This window comes from Sturnira hondurensis, unplaced genomic scaffold (assembly GCF_014824575.4).
Source record: "Sturnira hondurensis isolate 20B ecotype Veracruz unplaced genomic scaffold, ASM1482457v3 Scaffold0015596, whole genome shotgun sequence".
NCBI lineage: Eukaryota > Metazoa > Chordata > Mammalia > Chiroptera > Phyllostomidae > Sturnira > Sturnira hondurensis.
Window position 1 is genome coordinate 6,980,969 of NW_028088227.1, and position 6,340 is coordinate 6,987,308.

The window sequence follows — 6,340 nt, forward strand, 5'->3', positions numbered from 1 at the left end:
TCCTATAGTTTTACTTTTTAAGAATTCTGTTACTAGCAGATCCTAGTTTTATTGCATTTGATATATTAGTGTCAAGAAGAAATATTAATTTCCCAAACTGGGTATGAGCAATTGAATAATTTTGTTATTCATATTTGTTTGCATTTATTTTTTCAGGTGCAACATCTCAGCAGAAAATGAAGTTATTTCATACAGCATTTCAACTCACCAGAAATAATCATGTTTTTGAGTATGTTTTTGAGTTTTATTCCACATTTAGTGAAATGTGAAGTATACATATATTTTCTCTTAGGTTTAAATTTTTTCACTCATTTGATTAACAAAATTAACTGGATACAGTGTACTTTAGACTGATAAGAACAGAACCTACACTAGATCTTAGCCAAAAGGCCGAGAAGCGATGGATATAGTCTATTTGATGCTCCATTTTCTTTTGTGAAAGTTCAAACACAAAAACCACAAGATATGTCACTATGAAGACTGCTAGTAGAATTAAATGTGACACACAAAACACTGTACACTTTTCCTTTTACCCTTTTAAAGAGAATATGCTTGTGTGAGCTAATTTTAAGTTTCAGATGAAATTTAGTCACATTATTTTACCCTCACCTAGGGAAGTAAACAATTCAACTTTATATACTACACTGTAAACTTAAGGTTACAGAATGATAATTTTTCTTTAAGCTACAGGCAATATAAGAGTTATTTCACTTCGGAAGAGATCAGAATTTCAGGACAAGATCCACATAGAATACTAATTTCCCTGACTGCTTTTCCAATAGTTTTTACCAGATGATTATCCATTCCTTATATGATGCAGTATAGTTATATTCACTAGACATCTGCAGGTTTGGAAAGCCAAGGAAAACTTCAGTATACCATTTGGTAGCCTAACCAAGCTTTTTATATTTAAGTTAGAAATATGATTTCTGAACTTTCATTTCTCAAGGAAATATTTTTTAAGATTTTATTTATTTGTCTTTAGAAGGGAAGGGAAGGAGAGAAATATCAATGTATGGTTGCCTCTCATGCATCCCTCACTGGAAACTGGCCTGCAACCCAGGCATGTGCCCTGACCAGGAATCAAACCGCGATCCTTTGGTTCGCAGGCCCACGCTCAATTCACTGAGCTACACCAGCCAGGGCTCAGGGGAATATTTTTCGTGCATATCACACATGTTTCAGGCACTATTCTGGACAAAAGATGATTACAATAATGCATACAAATCTCTAGTTTCAAAGATTTCTTATTTTTCAAATGACATTCTTATTTAAAAATTATTGGACCGACATTGGTTAATAAAATTATATAGGTTTGGGGTATATAATTCTATGAAACATCATCTGTATATTGTATTGTGTGTTCACTACCCCAAGACAAGTCTCCTTACATCACCATCTATTCCCCTTTAGCCTCTTCTACCTCCTCTATCCCCCCTTCTCTCCTGTAATCAATATACTGTTGTCTGTGTCTGTGAGTTTTTCCCCTTTGCTTAATCCCTTCACTGTTTTTATCCAGCCTTCAATCCCCTTCTCCTCTGACAGCTGTCAGTCTGTTCTCTGTTTCTATGAGTCTGTTTCTATTTTGTTTTTTAGTATATTTTGTTCACTACATTCCACATATATGAAAACATATGGTATTTGTTTTTCTCTGACTGGTTCATTTCACTTTACATACTTTTCAGTTCCATCCACACTGTCACAAAAGGTAAAATTTCCCTTTTTTATGACTGAGTAGTATTCCATTATGTAAATGAACTTCAGCTTTTTATCCATTCATCTATTGAGGAGCACTTGTGTTACCTTCCAAATTTTGGCTATTGTAAATAACACTGCAATGAACATAACGATGCATATATTCTTTCCAATCAGTGTTTTGATCTTCTTTGGATATTTTACCAGAAATGGAATCGCTGGGTCAGGCAGTTCCTTTTTTAAATTTTTTGAGGTAACCTCATACTCCTTTCCACAGTGGTTGCACCAGATTTCATTCCCACCAATAGTGCACATGGGTTCCCTTTTCTCCACATCTTCACCAACACTTGCTGTTGGTTAGTTTACAGATGATACCCATTGTGACAGGTGTGAAGTGATATCTCACTGTGGTTTTAATTTGCCTTTCTCTGATAATTAGTGACATTGAGCATTTTTTCACATGTTTATTGGTCACTTGTATGTCCTCTCTGAATAAGTGTCTATTTAGGTCCTTTCTATTCTTACTTGGTAACTATTAAGCAATTATAACTGAATATAGAACATGTGACAACCAGAGTAGTTTGGGATATACAGTCTGACAGTGAAGGGAGACAGTATGCAGTCCAGTTACAGGATCTAAGAAAAGCATCCCTAAAGAAAGTCATATCCAAGTGGAAATCAGAAAAGTTGTGATTTCTGCTAATGATCTGTACTTTATCTTGAGGAATGATGGTATTGACTGACAAGACAGTGTTAAAAAAATAATATTTATATTAAAAAATAAACCTCACGCTGAAGTAGAGACAGTGGACCAGAGGCAGGGCAGTTTAAAGGTTATATAAAGAACCTGTATATATTTATAAAGCCATAGCCCAGTAACTCACTCTTGTAACATTGTTAGGTGAAACATACCACAGTTTACATTTGGATGCAAGAAATGGAGACTCCTTACCAAACAGAGTCACAACACCTAAGAACCAACACAGTTAATAACAGAGTAGCATTATGTTTTATAATTTATCTTAATTATTTGTGATAGTATATCTTCAGCAAGCCTACAGAATTTTGAAAGAGGAAAGGCAAAGCATGTTTGTATCATCTCAATTTAATGCTCTATTAATACAGTCAAACTCTCACCATAATCCTGAAATTTTATCAATGCTCACTTGTTCATGCTTGGGAAGTTCCCTGTGATGGTCTACATTTTTCATTCATTCTCCTGGTTCAGTTTATAAATGATCACTTCTTTCTTGTCCAATTTATTTTAATCACCCTTAAAATAGAAACCTCAACAAAATGTGATTGTTTTTTTAAAACATCTTTATCTAGCACATTTCCTCCTATTTGGGGAGACACTAAATTTTTATGGGTGAGCCAGACATTTATTTTCAGTCTTTTTTCATAATTTCAAAGTTGTAAAGCCTGCTTTAGATTAATGTTGACATCTTTAATTTTGACATCTATATTACTCAGGTCTGTTAAGGGTAACAAAAATCCAATTTAAATTACCTTAGAAAAAAGGAGAACACAACAACTCAGGAAGCCAAACCACAGGAAGACATTACTAAGCCATAGAAACAACAGAGACCAAGAATTCAAATGCCATCAGGATTCAGTCTCTACATGTTTCACCTAACTTCCTCTGAATGTTTGCTAGAATCTTTCTGACAAACTTCTCCAGAACCAGAACCATGGCTGCTATAATACTATGTCTCATGTTCCATAGCTTTCCCTACCAAGCCAGGCCAACTTCTTCCCCAGACTTCTAAAGAAGTGCTGAGGACTTCTGTCAAGATGGAGGCATAGGTGGAAATACTGTGCCTTCTCCCATAACCAAGTTTGAATACAACAAAGATTTAGTAAACAAAGACGCAGCCAAAGAACAGAAAATTGAACTATACAGAAGTCTGACAACAACAAACCGTTCAACTGGACCAGGAAGAGGGGCAGAGCCAGCAGTGGAGCAGGGTCAGGCAGGAAGGATCCTCCGACCCCAGGTGCCCAGGCAGCTGTGGACAGATCCCAGGCATGGGGTGGCGATGAGCAGACCCACTGGGGGTGCAGCGGGGTGGGCTGACTGTGGTCACATATTCACTCACAGTGAGACAGATCGCGCAGGCCCCAGTAGCAGGAAGCAGCAGAGAGGACCGCCATTGCTCCTCTTTGACCCTGCCCCCACATACAGCGTCACAACCCAGCAACTGAGTGGCCCAGCCCTGGTGAACACCTAAGGCTCCACCCCTCATACATAACAGGCACAAATAGTCCAAAATATGGCTCAAGAACAACTCAAAGCCTCAGAGCCCATAACTCTAAGCAACCAAGAAATAGCAAACCTCTCAGATGCACAGTTTAAAATACTGGTGATCAGGATGCTCACAGAACTGGTTGATTTTAGTCACAAATTAGAGGAAAACATGAAGGCTAAACTAATTGAAATGAAGGGAAATGCACAGGAAACCAATAGTGATGGAAGAAAACTGAAACTCAAATCAAGGGAGTGGACCAGAAGGAAGAAAAAAATGACCAAACAGAAAATGTGAAGTAACAAGAATTCAAAAAAAATGAGGAGAGGCTTAGGAACCTCCAGGACGTCTTCAAACGTTCCAACATCCGAATTATAGGGGTACCAGAAGGGGAAGAGGAACAGCCACGAGTGGAAAATGTATTTGAACAAATAATAAAGGAGAACTTCCCCAGTCTGGCAAAGGAAATAGACTTCCAGGAAATCCAGGAAGCTCAGAGAGTGCCAAAGAAGTTGGACCCAAGAAGGAACACACCAAGGCACATCATCATTACATTAGCCAAGATTAAAATGAAGGAGAGAATCCTAGAAGCAGCAAGAGATAAGGGGACAGTCACCTACAAAGGAGTTCCCATCAGACTGTCAGCGGATTTCTCGAAAGAGACCTTACAGGCAAGAAGGAGCTGGAAAGAAGTATTCCAAGTCATGAAATCCAAAGACCTACACCCAAGATTGCTCTATCCAGCAAAGCTCTCATTTAGAATGGAAGGGCAGATAAAGTGCTTCTCAGATAAGATCAAATTCAAGGAGTTCATCATCACCAAGCCCTTATTATCAGAAATGTTAAAGGGACTTATCTAAGAAAAAGAAGATAAAAAATATGAACAGTGAAAGGACAGCAAACTCAGAGTTGTTAACAACCACACCTAAAACAAAAGCAAACCAAGAGGACAGCTAGATCAGGAGTGGAACCATAGAAATGAAGAAAACCTGGAGGGTTAGCAACAGGGCAGTGGGAGGAGGAGAAGGGGGGAGAAGGTACAGGAAATAAGTAGCATAGACGGTAGGTAGAAAATAGATAGGGGGAGGGCAAGAATAGTATGGGAAATATAGAATCTAAAGAACTTGAGACACATGGTCATAAACTAAAGGGCGGAATGGTGGGGGAGGGGTGTGCAGGGTGGAGGGGAATGAAGGGGGGGAATAGAACAACTGTAATGGTATAATCAATAAAATATATTTTTTTAAAAAGAAGTGCTGAGATTGAACATCTTCAGTCAATGGTTCAACTCTAGACACAACAAATGTTGTTGGGTTGTATTATGGGAAATCATCAGAGAATCTTAGAATTAGCCAGAAATAAACCTATGCATATATGACCAATTAACTTAGGGTGAAAGAGCCAAGTATATACAACGGGGAAAAGACAGTCTCTTCAATAAATACTGTTGGGGAAAATGAGGCAGCCACATGCAGAAGAACAAAATGACCACTATCTTACACAATACCCAAAATTAACTCAAAAACTCAAAATGGATTAAAGACATAAATGTAAGACCTGAAACTATAAAACTGCTAGAAGAAAATATAGGCAGTAAGTGACATAGGTCTTAGCAATGATTTTTTTTTTTTTTGACACCAGAAGGAAGGCAACAAAAGCAAAAATAAACAAGTGGGACTACATCAAACTAAAAAGCTTCTGCACGGCAAAGCAAACCATCAAGAAAATGAAAAGGCAATGTACTGACAAATAAATTTGTAAATCATATATCTGATACGTGGCTAATGTCCAAGATATATAAATAATTTTTACAACTCAATAGCAAAAAAAAAGCAAGCTAATTAAAATTTGGGTGAAGAATCTTAATAGGCATTTTTCCAAAGAAAACATACAGATGGCCTATATGTTTTAGGTACCTGAAAAGGTGCTTGACATCATTAATCATCAGGAAAATGCAAATCAAAACCACAGTGATACATCAATTCATTCTTGTTAGGCTATTATTATCAAACAGACTAGGAATAAAGAGCATTGGAAACAATGTGGTAAGAAGGGGACCATTGTGCACTTTGGTGAGACTCTAAATTGGTGCAGCCACTATGAAATACAATATGGAAGTTCCTCAAAAAATTAAAGTAGAATTCAAATATGATGCAGTCATTTCACTTCTGGGTATTTATCCACAGCAAACTAAAACACTAAGTCAAAAAATACATGCACCCCATGTCTATGACAGCATTATTTATAACAACCAAAATATGGAAATAACCTAAGCATTCACTGATGAATAAATAACTAAAGAAAATATGGTACATATATACAATGAAATATTATTTAGTCATCAAAAATGAAATCCTGCCATTTGTGACAGCATAGATGGAATTTGAGGGCATCATGCT

The 6,340-nt window shown here is 37.1% G+C and overlaps 1 pseudogene; it reads right to left on the reverse strand.

The window, feature by feature from the left end:
- Nucleotides 1–239: 239 nt before the first annotated feature.
- On the reverse strand, nucleotides 240–402 carry LOC119000362 (uncharacterized; annotated as a pseudogene).
- Between the last annotated feature and the right edge of the window lie 5,938 nt (nucleotides 403–6,340).